Source organism: Malus domestica, chromosome 11 (genome assembly GCF_042453785.1).
Source record: "Malus domestica chromosome 11, GDT2T_hap1".
Lineage (NCBI taxonomy): Eukaryota > Viridiplantae > Streptophyta > Magnoliopsida > Rosales > Rosaceae > Malus > Malus domestica.
The window spans coordinates 36071010-36088644 of record NC_091671.1 but is presented as its reverse complement, the minus strand read 5'-3'; the positions used below and the strand labels follow the sequence as shown (position 1 = coordinate 36088644).

General features: G+C 38.1%; 2 pseudogenes; both read left to right on the top strand.

Moving 5' to 3' along the window:
* The first annotated feature begins 229 nt into the window (after positions 1 to 229).
* Positions 230 to 2165, top strand: LOC103413313 (epidermis-specific secreted glycoprotein EP1-like; annotated as a pseudogene).
* A 4619-nt stretch (positions 2166 to 6784) lies between these two features.
* LOC103423069 (epidermis-specific secreted glycoprotein EP1-like) lies at positions 6785 to 8173 on the top strand (annotated as a pseudogene).
* Positions 8174 to 17635: the final 9462 nt, after the last annotated feature.

The following is a 17635-nucleotide window of genomic DNA, read 5'->3' as shown; positions in this document are numbered from 1 at the left end:
AAGCAACTAGATGAATTTTTTGACCATCATTTTCAAGATCCAAATTCACATTCAGTCCAAATCTATGTAAAAGTTTAAACTCTCGTTCGATGACTGTGGTTAGCCCTCATACACTAGTATAAATTAATAGACCACCATGTCATTGCTCTACAACATAAGGCCATCTCCAACCGAAGGGTCCAGAGGGTCGGAGGGCTGAAAATAGCCCGAAACCGTCTCCAACCGAGGGCTAGGCCAGAGGGCTCTGGAATCTAGGAGGGCCCATGGAATCAGAGAGGGCTGGAAGCTAGAGGGTTGGCTATTTTTTTTTTCTTAATGTTTTGTTAATTTTGTCGGTTATAACCAACATGATTTCTTAAGAAAAAATTCAAATGCAACGGCTAGTAGCCGTTGCATTTGTTTTTTGTTTTTTTTTACAGTTTTATTATTATTTTTTATTTACAAAAATTTTCATATAACTTCTATTTTTTCCTATAACTTCTATTTCACAAAATTTGTTTCATATTTTTTTTTAAATTCCATTTTTTTCCTATAACTTCTATTTCACAAAATTTGTTTTTAAATAATAAATTATATTTGGCCCTATGACCCTCGGTTGGAGACGGCCTAAACAATGCAGTTCCCAACCTTCACCATGTCATCGGTTGGAGATGGCCTAAACAATGCAGTTCCCAACCTTCACCATGTCATTGTTCTCCTTCTTTCTTTTCTCACTATTTGCATTCATTGCTCAAGCTCAAGTTCCAGCAAATCAAACTTTCACGTACGTCAACGAAGGAGAATTTGGGCCTTTCATTACAGAATATGATGCAAGCTATCGTATGCTTGATCCTTTTGCCGCCCCCTTCCAACTTGCTTTCTACAACACCACCCCAAATGCCTTCAGTCTTGCTCTGCGCATGGGTTTGAGGCGGTCGGAGTCGCTCTTTCGGTGGGTTTGGGAAGCCAACAGGGGAAACCCAGTCGGCGAAAATGCCACCCTAACATTTGGGACAAATGGAAACCTCATCTTGGCCCATGCCACTGGCAAAGTGGCTTGGCAAACCAACACCGCCAACAAAGGTGTGGTAGGCTTCAAGTTGCTTCCAAATGGCAACATGGTCCTTCACAACTCAAAGGGCAAGTTTATTTGGCAAAGCTTTGATTACCCAACAGACACTTTGCTCATGGGTCAATCTCTGCGAGCTGGGGCGGTAAGCAAGCTTGTAAGTCGTGCAGTCGAGAAAGAAAACAAAGATGGACCTTACAGCTTGGTGATGGAGCCCAAAGGGTTGGCTTTGTACTACAAGAGCAGCACTCTCCAAAACCGCAACTCTACTTCTCATTTTCTCAACGAATTACTATTCAGGACTCACTGGTCCTCGTGACACTAAATGGTGCCCCAGAAACTGATGAGGGTCATGCTTACGACCTAACCCTAGATTATCGAGTGGCAAACTCTTCCTCAAGTGGAAACATTTATCTCGATAGGCCTAAATACAACAGCACATCAACGTTCCTTAATTAGGCTCGGAATCGATGGGAATGTCAAGTTTTACACTTACAACGACAAGGTGGATATTGGTGCATGGGAGGTGACCTTCGCTCTTTTTGATAGAGATAATTTGATATGGGAAACTGAGTGCCAATTGCCTGAGCAATGTGGGACATTTGGCCTTTGTGAGGACAGTCAATGTGTTGCCTGCCCTTCTTCTAAGGGACTATTGGGTTGGAGCAAGAGTTGTGCGCCTGAGAAGCTGACTTCATGCGATGCAAAAAGCTTCCACTACTATAAAGTTGAAGGGGTTGATCATTTTTCGAGCAAGTACACTAGTGGAGCTGCTATGAAAGAAAACGATTGTGCTAAGAAGTGTACTTCGGACTGCAAGTGTTTGGGCTACTTTTTCAAACAGGATACATCAAGATGTTGGATTGCTTATGATTTGAAAACATTGACCAAAGTAGCCAATTCAACTCATGTGGGTTACATCAAGGCACCTAACCACTAAAAGTGGGTTATATCAATTTAAGTACACCTAGAATGGGATAGATCACTTTATTACTGTATTTGCATTTGGTCCATTTTAGTTATCGGGTCAGAGCCTTGTGTTTTTGAGAGATTATGACGATTTCATGTACTTTCAGGTAGCCTCTAGGCCTTTGCATAAAAGTATTAATTTCGTGAAGCGCAAATATTTTTTTATTTTTTATTTTTTCATTACAGAATATGATACAAGCTATCGTATGCTTGCTCCCTTTGCTACTGCACAAACAGAAAATTACACATGATATTGTAGAATTGAATCACAATAATGGTGAACAATTTTAGGTAGGTTATTTCTTAATAGAAGGAAAGCCAATATTAACTTTTATAGGTATATAATAACCATTTACTACCCTAAACACTACCATGTACATCACGTGTTTTTATGTAAGTGGTGAGAAATTTTATTTTTTAAGTTATTAACTTTTTAACACACATATCACACTATTTATATAACGACACGTGATGTACTATCTCGTGTGACGGTCACATTGAAAAATCTCTCCTACCACATGACCCTTTAATCACTCTTAGTTAACTGAAGCATCAAAGAATCTTTGGCTAGCCCAAAAATGTATTCTATTAAATGGTGTCAAGTAAGGGAGGGGCTTTTAAAAGATTATATTTTTAGACTTTTAAGAATTTTAATTAATTATGATATTACTAATTGCATATTTATTCGCAAAGATTACATTATACTACCCTCTTGCCACACGTATACGCGTGTGGCAATTGACATTTTTATATATCTTTTATTTAAATAATTAATTTACATATTTTTTAAAAAAAATTATTTAAAAAAAAAAGAAGAAATGAATTAAAAATGTGAAACCACCCACTAATGTGGGAGGTTTTGTTTTTTTTCCTATAATTTTAAATATTAAATTCATTCAAAATAAAAATATGGTTAAATACTTTAGCTTCTTTTGGTTCAATTGTAATTTATGAAATTCTTAAAGGACAATTTATGGTATTGTGAATGTTTCACCATTTTAGGGTACTCACTTTATATATATAGATATAGATAATGAAAGAAATGTTTTTTTTTTTTTGAACAAACAATGAAAGAAATTAAACAACAAATAGTCTAGCTTAGAAAAAGACCCAAAATGGTTACCCGGACAATGCCCAATAGGAAAGAAAACCTAGCATAGTTGGCAAAAAATCAAAATTAATAAACATGAGCAATTGTGGAGTCAAACCCATGCACAAGTAAATGACAATACTGCTGGTTGACAACTCTGCCAAGAAAGCATTGTGACCATGTTCACGCCTTTTATATATATATGGCCCCAAAAAATAAGGGGCCCTGTGCGATCTCACATTTTGCACCCCCTCAGAGCTGCCCTGTTCCCAGTAGATTATTTAACATCTGCACTTATTAACCGGAGCACCCCATTAGAGGCCACCTTCATCCACTATGAGTTGGTCAACTTTTGTTCGTCAACAAACTCAGTGAACTCTCTGGACAACCGTATGATGTTGGACCAAGATACACTTCGGAGTGAGTGGTAATGGACTAGTGGCAAAGATAAAAGCCACCCACGAGGAGAAACTGAAGTTGGCATCTGGTTAATTGTATATGCGACTTGCTAGCTATTGAGGATTTGAATTTACAAACCAAATTAACTTGGCTCCTTAATGATTGAGGAGTTCCTCCTAAATTCACTATGTCGCCGATTTACAGAACTTTATACTTATTATCAGAACTGTTCATGGCATAAATTGCTCTCTAAAGATATTTCTTCAAAAATTCAATTAAATATGAAACCATTTAGTAATTCAAATATATTAAAACAGATGGACGAATTCTGTAAAACAATTACAAACCCTCAATTTATTTACTACAGAATAATGCTACACTTATCTATTTGTACCAGTATTTGTATCATATTTCTAATAAATAGAGAAATAATTCAATTGATGGTTAAAATATGAATAAAACTAGTATTATTAATTGTTACAATTAATAAACTAAACAAATGTAATTTTAATAAATATTTCTTTTAAATTAATCTTTATAAAATAATTTATAATATAAATAACTCTGATTATAAAAATTTATAAATCGAGTAGTAAAACGAAGGAGTCAATCATGGTGCAAGATCAGATCCCATCATCTCTTTGAAAGCAGACTCTCGTGCATATGGCCCAGGTCTGCTGTCTCCTATTTCGTGTCTCCTTTGTGTCCCAGTTCTATTTTTAACACTAGTCTCTCTATTTAACTTCATATCTAACACTGTTAAACTTTCAATTAAGTTTAATTAAAAAAATAAAAATTGAAGTTAAACAAAAAACAAAACCAAAAACCCAACCAACATTGTCTCGCAGCCACCAACCCCCAATCTCCTCCCCACCATGCTTGTCAGCTGCATTTTCTCACCATCTGCAAGGTTTCCTTTGTTGGGGATGTAGGATCTAATTATAGTCCAAGCATTATTTCTTTGTATTTATCCCTCTTCCTCCCTCTTGTCGATGAAGACGATCGGATTTTAGAGTTGTCTTTGCGTCGATTTAAATCTCGACCATCGTCGTCTGTTCAATCCTTACAAATTTCACAATATTCAATTGATTAGATATCTTCCTTCAATCCCCAAATCCTAATAACTTGACAGAATGTTTGCTAGTTCTATAGTTTGTCGATCGGCGGCAATGGGTTGAAGTGGGTGGAACTCAGGAGTTTATTCTTGGTTTTTGTATTACTTTAGTTTTTAGTTTTTTTTATATTTAAATTTATAAAAAAATTAACAGTGTTAAATTTGAGTTAAATTGAAAGATACCTGTCAAAAAATAAAAAAAGAGGACACAACGTAGAGGACAACAGACCTATGGCCCGTGCGTATTTGCCAAAATTGAAATATATTAATTGTCAAACTTGTCTATCTCAATTTCTAGATTTTTATGGGGATAAGATATTATTCTATTTATGGCAAGTGGTTGGTATATGAACTTTGTGTTTGCTGGATCTTATATATCGTGCGGTTATGATTTATTTGATTTTTATAATTTAAAATTTAATATAAATAGTATATGATAAAAATTGATCATACGATATACGATTAACAGTTAAAATATAAAGACACTTACGATCTCTACAAAATAGATCTGGAGAAGATCATTTTCTTGATGAGTCATACATGCATGCATCGGTAGGTTGAGTCCTTTATTTGGAATTATGCCACGTGCTGAAGAAAATGGATTAATGCAGTGTGCTGGAGACTGGCTTGTAGCTGGAGTTAATTATCCAGTAAACTCCCTGTTTGACGACAAAGTTGGTCAGTCATTAGGGCGAAGCTACATAGGAGCGAAGGGGGGCGGCCGCCCCTCTGTTCGCCGGAAAACAAAGGCAGGAGCAACACTTGAACCCCCCTAGTTCGGCCGGAAATTGGGAATCGCGGTGGTTCTGTGAAACCAGAAACCTGCACTGCGCAGTTCCCTGCGCGCAGGGTTTTTTTTTAATTTTAAAATCTAGGCCAAAACGACATGTCGTTTTGGGCCTAGTAAAAAAAAATTAAATTTTTTTGTTAAACGGCGTCGTTTATTGTCTAAGCAAATAAAAAAAAAACAAAAACGGGGGGACCACTGGTCCCCATCCCCATTCCAATCCCACCCGTTTCAATTATCCCTACCCTTTTCCCAGATTTCACTTTACTCCCCCACCTTAACTCCCCTTACTCTCCACACGACAAAACCCTCCTGTCCCAAATTTCACTTTCCAAAATTGTCCCAAATCCCAGGAACACAAGCAGCCACCCCGTTCCGTTGGTTGGCCACCAGTCCCATGTCCAACTGTCTAAGACCACTGACTCACTACCAAGGAGTGGCTCTGATACCAAATTGTCACATCCCGCCCCAAGCTCCCACCACATCTCGGGCTCGACTCCACGGTAGCACGATATTGTTTGCTTTGGGCCCCGACAACGCCCTCATGGTTTTGTTTCTGGGAACTCACACGAGAACTTCCCAGTGGGTCACCCATCATAGGATTGCTCTCGCGCAAACTCGCTTAACTTCGGAGTTCTGATGGAACCCGAAGCCAGCGAGCTCCAAAAATGCCTCGTGCTAGGCAGAGATGAGAATATAATAAGACTTACATTATCTATTCTCCTGAACTATGTGGGATGTTACAGGGTAACCACGGTTACACAAACTCATGAGTATTTTGTCCATCCCTATTGTTGCTACATAATTGACCCAATAACAGTTGTGTATGTTTTTCACTTTCATGAAAATTTTATTATATTTTAGTGTATGTCATACCTAAATAAAAAATTAAATGTGTGACTAATTGTTCATCCGCTAAAGATTCAGCGACCTAATACACACACACACATAGTTGTGTATGTTTTTCACTTTCATGAAAATTTTATTATATTTTAGTGTATGTCATAACTAAATAAAAAATTAAATGTGTGACTAATTGTTCATCCGCTAAAGATTTAGCGACCTAATACACACACACACACACACATTAATGCATACTTAAAAACTTTAAAATGAAAGTTTATCCACATATCAAAATTGTGGCCTGCTAATAAGGAAATATAGGGTTTCCATATTATTCAAAGTTGGCGTTTAAAGACTCCAAAGTAAGTCGATGAATTTATTTGGACCATCTTAGTCACGATCCAAATGCACAATCGGTTCAAATCTATGTAAAAGTATAAACTCTCGTTCAATGACTATGGTTAGCCCTCATGCATTACTATAAATAGACCACCATGTAATTGCTCTACAACATCAGCAAGGAAGTTCCCAACCTTCACCATGTCATTGCTCTCCCTCTTTCTTTTCTCACTACTTGCATTCATTGCTCAAGCTCAAGTTCCAGTGGATCAAACTTTCAAGTACGTCAACGAAGGAGAATTTGGGCTTCATTACAGAATATGATGCAAGCCATCGTATGCTTGATCCCTTTGCCGCCCCTTCCAACTTGCTTTCTACAACACCACCTCAAATGCCTTCACTCTTGCTCTATGCATGGGTTTGAGGTGGTCAGAGTCACTCTTTCGATGCGTTTGGGAAGCCAACCGGGGAAACCCGGTCTGCGAAAATGCCACCCTAACATTTGGTACGAACGGAAACCTCGTCTTGGCCCATGCCAATGGAAAAGTGGCTTGGCAAACAAACACCGCCAACAAAGGTGTCGTAGGCTTCAAGTTGCTTCCAAATGGCAACATGGTCCTTCACAACTCGAAGGGCAAGTGTATTTGGCAAAGCTTTGACTACCCAACAAACACTTTGCTCGTGGGTCAATCTCTGCGAGCTGGGGTGGTAAGCAAGCTCGTGAGTCGTGCATCTAAGAAAGAAAACAAAGATGGACCTTACAGCTTGGTGATGGAGCCCAAAGGGTTGGCTTTGTACTACAAGAGCAGCAACTATCCAAAACCGCAACTCTACTTCTCATTTTCTCAACGGATTCCTATTCAGATGAACTCATTGATCCTCGTGACACTAAACAGTGCCCCGGAAACTGATGAGGGTCATGCTTATGACCTAACACTAGAATATCAAGAAGCCAACTCTTCCTCAAGTGAAACCTTTTTTCTCGGGAGGCCGAAATACAACAGCACATCCACGCTCCTTGGGCTTGGAATCGATGGGAATGTCAAGCTTTACACTTATAACGACAAGGTGGATACCGGCGCATGGGAGGTGACCTTCTCTCTTTTTGATAGAGATAACTCGATATGGGAAACTGAGTGCCAATTGCCTGAGCGATGTGGGACATTTGGCCTTTGTGAGGACAGTCAATGTGTTGCCTGCCCTTCTTCTAAGGGACTATTGGGTTGGGGTAAAAGTTGTGCGCTTGAGAAGCTGACTTCATGCGATGCAAAGAGCTTCCGCTACTATAAAGTTGAAGGAATTGATCATTTTTCGAGCAAGTACACTAGTGGAGCTGCTGTGAAACAAAACGACTGTGCTAAGAAGTGCACTTCGGACAGTAAGTGTTTGGGCTACTTTTTCAAGCAGGATACATCAGGATATTATGATTTGAAAACATTGACCAAAGTAGCCAATTCAACTCATGTGGGTTACATCAAGACCCATAACCACTAATTAAGTACTACCAATATGGGATAATGTTGAGATGTAAGCATGTTGCCTATCATCACATATCAAATTCTGCTTTATGTTCTTCATTTGAATTTTTTTGAGTTCTCACATGTTTTAGTTCTACTTGCAATGTACGGCCAGGATTATAACATCTCAGTGGCTTTTAATATTCCAACTGTCATAGCAGTTGTGTAGAGTAAGTTGTGCATATGTCGTGCATGTGAGTATGTGTCGAGTCTGTGGCTCGTGGAGAGTGTCATGCTCCAATGGTCATTTTGTTTTTCCCTTTGTTTTCATATCTGTATTCACACACATACTAAATGAATAAAAGAGGAGTTATGCACTCCAACCTTCTTATTCCTCTAGCTCTCTAATTTCTTTGCTCAAAACTAAATCGAATCATCAAATACAATTCAATTCATTAAGCAAACACTAATATGGGCTCAGAGCTTGGTTCGATTTGAATCAAGGGATGTGAACTACCAATTTGGTTTCTAGGTTTTCCAACAAAGAACTTAAGCAATTTGAAGCTACGATGTCTGAATCTAGAGCTTATCTTCGAGCTTCAGTACTCACCAGAGTGAATTACGACTTCTGGTGCATCAAGACTAAGACAATTTTCAAGTCTCATAATATATGGATGTTTGTTGACGAATGATATAAACTTCCTTCACATTCTGATGATGAGCTAACGGAAAAGCAACAAATCGCTAGGGCCTTGGGATTCATACAAATTCAGTCTCGGATAAGATTTTTCTTCAGATTGCAATTCAAAAGACGACCAATGCAGCTTGGGATAGTTTGAAGCAGGAGTACAGAGAAGACTCACAAGTTCGATCTGTGAAACTTCAAGGTATGATGAGATTTTGAATATGTTTGTATGAAGAATAACGAATCTTTATCTGCTTATTTGACTAGACTAGTTGGTAATTAATCTAAGTAAGGATGTATGATGAAGAATTGTCAAATAAAAGAATTGTTGATTAGTCATAGTCCTACATTTGAGAATATTGTGTTTATGATTGAGGAGAATAAGAATTTGAGTGAGATTGACTCCCCTGAGTTGGTTGTTATGCTTAAAGGGTTTGAACATAAGTTAAATAGACATACTGAGGATAGAGATGTAACTGAAATAGTATTCAGTAACCTTAGTATGCAGCCTAGAAATAACTCATGTGCTAATAGCTCAAATAATAAGAAACTTTGGAAGAGGTGTTTACCCTCAAAATTTGCGGGTCGAACTCAAACATGTTAGGTTGATGTCTCAAGAGGTTTAAAACTATGGTTGAACTACAATCTGGTTATCAAATCAAGAGGCTGCGAAGTGATAGAGGAGAGTGAACTTCAATTGAGTTTCTACACTTCTGTGAAGATGTTGGATTTGAAAGACAATTAACTATTGCCAACTCTCCATAGAAAAATGGGGTTACAGAAAGGAAAAATAGGACTATAGTTGAGATGGCAAAAAGTATGCTACATGAGAAGAAGCTACCTTACAACCTCTGGGGTGAAGTTGTTAACATAACAGTCTAGGTACTCAACAAATGTCTACAAAGGCAATGAAGGAAAAAACTCATTTTGAAGCATGCAGTGGAAGGAAACTTGGAGTGAAACATCTCAAAGTCTTTGGATGTTGTGTTATAGTCACATTCTAGACAGTTAAGACACAAATTGGATAAAACTCGGATCAATGGGTTCTTTAGTGGTTATGAAAAGGCAGAAAAGAGATATAGAGTTTTCATAGACAAAGAAGACCATATTTTCCAGGAGTGTGCTGTTTGATGAAAATACAATGTGGAGCTGGACAATTGAGAATGAAGTGTCAAGGCCAATTCCAGTGAATCTGCAGTTGAATGAAAATCTCAATGAAATTGAAAATGTTGAAATGGATGCAGTTGCAAAACCATCACTGTTAGAAGAAAGCAGTTTCAGAGGAGATTATTTCAAGATTCTGTGACTGAGATAAGAGAATTAAGTTATGCAAGCACAATTAAAACCACTCAATGATCTGTATGCTAGATGCAATTTGAGCATAATTGAGCATGAGAAATATGAAGAAGTTGCTACTAATGAAGCTTGGAAGAAACCTATGAATATAGAAATTGAGATGATTAAGAAGAATCAACGTGAAAATTGGTTGACAGGCCAATAGATAAACCAATTGTTGGTGTCAAGTGGGTTTTCATGACTAAATTCAACCTACATTGTACTACATATACGCACAATACTATTCTCAGAGACCTAAGTCCATTACACTGAGACATTTTCTCTAGTTGCAAGACTAGACACTATAATGACCATTATTGTGTTGTGCTAGGATAGCACCAAACCCGTTGGAACAAACTCAAGCTAACCCACAGGAAATTTATCAAATGAAAATGCAAGAACAAAATATTAAAGACACCAAGATTTTAACGAGGTTCCTCAACAGTCAGTGTAACTGGAGTACGTCCTCAGAGCAGTAGGAGCTCACCCAATAATCCACTATCAACCAAATGGGAGTTTACAAAGTGTTGGCAATCTCACAACCCAAATAACCCAATACACCCAATAGCTCTCACACACCACATAAACAAATAGAGAAAGAAATATAATGAATAATTTCTTCTCTATACATATAGCTCAAAGCTATTACAACAACAACTACTTTGGTGAATGATTACTAACCAAATGAAGCAGCAGCTTCTTTTTTCTGTTTGGGCTCTCTGCAACTCTCCTTCTCTCGGCAGCTCACTCTTCTCTCTTCTGCTCTCTCCTAAAAAATAAGCCCTCACACTCTTCTCTTCTACCCGAAACAACAACAATAATTATGGTAATAAAATAACCACAAAAGAAAAAAACATCATCATGATGCCTCCTCATCATGATGTTTTCTCATCATTTTGTCTTTCACCTTTTTTTTCTTTTGATTTCTTTATTAGCCGAAAGGTGATGACTTGTTTTGGCCATAATTCAACAATCTCCACCTTGGCCAAATTCCGAAAACGCCATGATAAGCCAACCAACACAATTGACCCAAAAAATCACTCCCAAACACTAGCAAGAGAACAACTCATGCCGAACCAAATGCTCCAAAACTCCTACTGCTCAACGCCTTCTTTATATAGGCATAATGTGAGCCAAGTTCAAACAGTGAACAAACTTGGCTACACCAACAACCTTAGTCAACATATCAGCGGGGTTGTCTTTAGTTGGAATCTTCTGGAGAATGATTTCCCCTTCACCAACAATTTCACGAACAAAGTGATAACGCACATCTATGTGCTTGGTCCTCGCATGATGAACCTGATACTTAGCCAAATAAATGGCACTCTGACTATCACAATGTACCTCCACCTGCTTCTGATCAACCCCCAAATCTTTAATCAGCCCATGTATCCAAATGGCCTCCTTTATAGCTTCAGCAACTGCCATATATTCAGCCTCTGTAGTAGACAAGGCAACAGACGACTGCAAAATGGACCTCCAACAAACTGGCCCTTTAGCCATAGTAAACACATAGCCTGTAGTAGACTTCCTTCCATCCAGATCACCTGCATAATCTGAATCAACATAACCAACTGCAAAATGACCAATACCAGAGTCATCTCTCTCAAAGCATAAACCAACATCTCGAGTACCATGGAGATACCTCAATATCCACTTAGCTGCTTGCCAATGCTCTTTACCTGGATTATGCATATATCGACTCACCATGCCAACTGCATGAGCAATATCCGGTCTAGAGCATACCATTGCATACATCAAACTACCAACCAAATTTGCATATGGTATATTTTTCATTTGCAGCTTCTCTTTATCATTTTTAGGACATTGTAGAGAACTCAATTTAAAATGAGGAGCCAAAGGGGTACTAACCGGTTTGGTTGAATCATGAACTCCAAACTTCCGAATCAACTTCTCAAGGTATTGTCTTTGATTCAAACTGACCAAACCCTTCTCTCTATCTCTAGTGATCTCCATGCCAAGGATCTTCTTTGCTTCACCAAGATCCTTCATCTCAAACTCATTCTTCATTTGTTTCTTCAATTTCTCAATCTCTTCAACATTCTTTGAGGCAATCAACATATCATCAACATATATCAATAAATAAATGAAAGACCCATCTTGCAACTTCTTGAAGTACACACAATGATCATATTGACTTCTAGAATAATTTTGGCCTCTCATAAATTTATCAAACCTCAAATACCATTGCCTTGGAGATTGCTTCAAGCCATAAAGCGATTTCTTCAATTTGCAAAACAAATTTTCCTTCCCTTTCACTATATACCCATCCGGTTGACACATATAGATCTCTTCATTCAAATCACCATGTAGGAAAGCCGTCTTCACATCGAGTTGCACAAGCTCAAGATCATATTGTGCAACAAGAGCTAACATAATACGAATTGAGGAGTGCTTCACAACCGGAGAAAAGATTTCATTGTAGTCAATGCCCTCCTTTTGTGCATACCCTTTAGCAACTAATCTTGCTTTAAATCTCACATTGTTTTTCTCATCAGCATCTTCCTTCTTGGCATACACCCATTTGCAACCGATAGCTTTCTTGCCCTTAGGCAATTTAGCTAACTCCCAAGTCTTATTCTTCAAGAGAGAATTCATCTCATCACCCATGGCATTGCACCACCTTTTCTTCTCCTCACTCTCAATAGCTTCCTCAAAATTGGATGGAATCTCATCAGTGATAATAGGAAGAGCAAAAGAAACATAGTCACTATATCGAGCTGGCTTGGTAATTTGTCTCTTTCCTCTGTTCTTGGCAATAGACTCTTGAGGTGAAACTTCCTCTTCAACTTGAATAGAATCTTCAAGTTCAACTTCTTCAACATCCTCATGGTCTCCAACTTCTTCACTTGTAGTGGCTTCGACATCAGCGGAAATAGGATTTGAAGTATCAGAGGCAACTTTCTCAAGCTCCACCTGTTGGACATCTTTCACATTCTTCTCAGAGACTTTGTACATACTTTCTTCATCAAATGTCACATCTCTGCTGATTACAATTTTTTTCATCTCTGGGCACCACAACCTGTAACCTTTGACACCACTACTAAAACCAAGAAAGATAGCCTTTTTGGCTCTAGGATCAAGTTTATTTTCAGTCACATGAAAATAAGCAGGTGAACCAAAAATACGGATATAGTCATAATCAGAAGAAGGTTTTCCAGTCCATACCTCCATTGGTGTCTTACCCTGAACAGCAGCTGAGGGTAACCGGTTGATGATGTGACATGCATAATTAACTGCTTCTGCCCAAAATGACTTGCTTAAACCCGACTGAGACAACATACATCTAACCTTCTCAAGCAAGGTTCGATTCAATCTTTCTGCAACTCCATTTTGTTGTGGAGTTCCCCGAACACTAAAATGTCTCACAATTCCTTCCTCTTTGCAAACTTTAAAGAAAGGGTCGGATGTGTATTCACCACCATTATCCGATCTCAAAATCTTAATCTTTCTCCCAATATGGTTCTCAACCATTTTCTTCCAACTCAAGAAAATGCTCAATACCTCACTTTTGTGCTTCATAGTGTAAACCCAAGACCTTCTTGAATAATCATCAACAAAGGTCACGAACCAATGTCTACCACTCAAAGAGGGAGTCTTTGTAGGACCCCAAACATTTGAATGCACATAATCAAGAATGCCCTTCGTCTGATGTACAGCAGTACCAAACTTCACTCTAGTTTGCTTCCCCAAGACACAATGCTCGCAGAAATCAAGCTTACAAGTCGTGGCACCTTTTAGAAGACCTTGTTTCACAAGCCCTTGTAGAGCTTTTTCACCGGCATGGCCTAATCTCATATGCCACAGTCTAGTAGTATCTGAATCAGATGTGCCCATATTTTCAGAAACTACAGATGCTTCATCTGTCACAGTGCTTCCCTGCAATAAATACAAATGGCCACATCGAGGAGCTTTCATCACAACAAGTGCACCATAAGTAACTTTCAATGTCTGTCCATCTGAATGAAACCTGAAGCCCTTGGATTCCAAAGTACCCAAAGAAATAAGATTTTTCTTCAAATTCGGTACATACCGAACACTTGTCAACTCTTTAACCATGCCATCATGCAACTTCAAACGAACTGTACCAATCCCTTTTGTTGTGCAAGGATTGTCATCTCCCATGAACACAACGCCACCATCAAACTCTTTCAAGCTTGAAAACCAATCCTTGTGAGGAGTCATATGATGAGTACAACCCGTATCCAACACCCACTTAGTAGCACAATCAAATGATGAGGAAGTGGTTAAAGCAAAATCAGAAAAATCTGTTTCAACCTCAGCAACATTAGCTTCAGAACTTTCTTTGCCTTTGGTCTTCAATTTAGGACAATCTTTCTTCCAATGGCCCTTATTATGACAAAAGGCACATTCATCCTTTTCCAAAGGTTTTCTACCTTTAGAGTTTCCTCTAGGTCGAGACTGTGATTTTTTCCTGCTAGAAGATGATCTCCTCTCCGATGATCTACCTCTAACAAATAAAGCTTCAGAGGTACTATCATGATTTTTATCTCTATGCCTCATTTCATAATTCATCAAGGCATTTGACACATCTTCAAATTTCACAGTTTCTTTACCATGCATAATAGTGGTAACAAAATGCTCATAAGAGTCCGGCAATGAATTCAACAATATTAAGGCCTTATCTTCATCCTTAATATCCTCATCTAAATTTAACAAGTCGGCAATCAACTTATTAAAAGCATCAAGGTGTCTAATCATTTTTGTACCTTCTTTGTATTGGAAGCGGTAGAGCTTTTTCTTCAAGTGTAGCCGGTTCTCTGCACTCTTTATCATATACTTGTCTTCCAATTTTTGCCACAACACACTTGCTAATGTCTCCCGCATCACAAAATACTTCTGAGTTTTTGCAAGGCACAACCGAATTGAAGAGCAAGCCCACAAATTTAATTTTTCCCATTCCGGCTTCGACATAGCTTCCGGCTTCTCTCCCAAAGCGGCAAGTAGATCTTGTTGAGCCAACACATCTTTGACCTCACATTGCCACATCCCGAAGTTGTTTGTGCCATCAAACTTTTCCACTTCGAACTTTGCATTTTGCACCGTAGTTCTTGCAAACCCGGAGCTGCTTCCAAAAGGATTTTCATCTTGCCCGTCTGACATCTTTGGCAACTAGACAGTACCCAAGAGCAACCAGTGCTCTGATACCAATTGTTGTGCTAGGATAGCACCAAACCCGTTGGAACAAACTCAAGCTAACCCACAGGAAATTTATCAAATGAAAATGCAAGAACAAAATATTAAAGACACCAAGATTTTAACGAGGTTCCTCAACAGTCAGTGTAACTGGAGTACGTCCTCAGAGCAGTAGGAGCTCACCCAATAATCCACTATCAACCAAATGGGAGTTTACAAAGTGTTGGCAATCTCACAACCCAAATAACCCAATACACCCAATAGCTCTCACACACCACATAAACAAATAGAGAAAGAAATATAATGAATAATTTCTTCTCTATACATATAGCTCAAAGCTATTACAACAACAACTACTTTGGTGAATGATTACTAACCAAATGAAGCAGCAGCTTCTTTTTTCTGTTTGGGCTCTCTGCAACTCTCCTTCTCTCGGCAGCTCACTCTTCTCTCTTCTGCTCTCTCCTAAAAAATAAGCCCTCACACTCTTCTCTTCTACCCGAAACAACAACAATAATTATGGTAATAAAATAACCACAAAAGAAAAAAACATCATCATGATGCCTCCTCATCATGATGTTTTCTCATCATTTTGTCTTTCACCTTTTTTTTCTTTTGATTTCTTTATTAGCCGAAAGGTGATGACTTGTTTTGGCCATAATTCAACATATTGCACTTGCAACTTAGAGAAGTTGGAAGTTATATCAACTTGATTTCAAGTTAGCTTTCTTGAATGGAGTGTTAAATGAGGAAGTGTATGTGGATCAACTTGAGGGGTACATTGTTTCATGTTATGTAAACGAAGTATATAAGCTCAAAAAAACACTCATTATGAACTAAAACAAAGCTCCAAGAGCTTGGTATGAGAAAATCAACTTTTTTCTACTTTAATGTGGTTGTCAAATGAGTCTTAGTGAGGCCACAATGTACATCAAGATCAAAGAGAAGGAGAATCACACATTGTTTCTATTTATGTAGATGATCTTGCGTACACTGGAAGTATATGAATTCAAGGCTAACATGATGAAAAAATATGAAATGACAAACCTTGGACTCTTGTATCACTTTTTGAGAATGAGAATTATGTAGTCTAAGAAAAGAAATTTCATAAATTCGAAGAAATATTCCTTGGCTTTATTAGAAGAGTTTGACTTGAAAGATTGTAAGCCTGTGAATGAATAATGAATATTAGAATAATAATGGCAGTGAATCTGCAGATGAAGGTGTGTATAGACAAATGATGGGTAGTCTATTTTATCTAACAGCCAAGACCTGACACTATGTTTGCTGCCAGTTTACTATCCAGATTCCTAAATAATCCAACTAAGAAACTTCTTGGAACTGCAAAAAGAGTACTCAGGTTTATCCAAGGAACTATTGACTTTGAAATTGAATATGTGAAAGGAAAGTCTGCATTTGTTTATTATGATAGTGATTGAGGTGGTGATGAAAATGATATGTAAAACACTTCGAAGTATGTCTGTTCATTTTGTTAGTGTTTGTGTGTGGTTTCAATATGTATTTCAATGGAGGTTGTCTTCAATGATGGAGAGAGTTTTAGAGAGAAGAAACTGCAAACATGTCTCTTCGAATTTCCATTGACATTTTCACACAATACAATCTAACCGTTATATGAGGAAGGAAGGGAGATCCTTCACTCTTCAACATACAACACAAACTTAGCCATTCATTGCTATCATCCTATGAGATGATGCCACTTGGCTTATTCTATTACTTAGGCTAGATACAAGATTAAAATGCCATGTGGACTATGATCCAATGGCTCACATTCAAACTGAAACAAAACATAGAGACATGATTCTTGCTGCCAAGCTTCAGCTAAAGGGTTATACACCAACACTCCCTTCTAACTTTTTGGCTGATTTAACTCCAAGTAGCTTCCTTAGATACACAAATCGATCTTTAGGTAAAGCCTTAGTAAGTATATCTGCAATCTGCTCCTCTGTCCTGCAGTACACTAACTCAATCTCTTTGGCTTGAATTGCTTCTCGGATGAAGTGGAACTTCCTGTTGATGTGTCTTGTCTTTTGATGAAAGACTGGATTCTTTGCCATAGCAATGACTGATGTATTATCACATAAGATCTGAGTTCCTTCCACTTGTTCTTCTCCAAAGTCTTCTAGAACAAATCTCAGCCACTTTGCTTGTGATGTAGCCTCTACTGCACTAACATATTCTGCTTCTGCAGTAGACAGTGCCACAGTGTTTTGTTTGATTGAAGCCCATGAGAACATACCAGATCCTAGTGTGAATGCATACCCTGAAGTACTTCTCAAATCATCCTTACTTCCAGCCCAGTCACTATCACAATAGTCGATTAGAGTAGTAGCTTTTCCCCTTTCAAAGACAATACCAAAATCGATTGTTCCC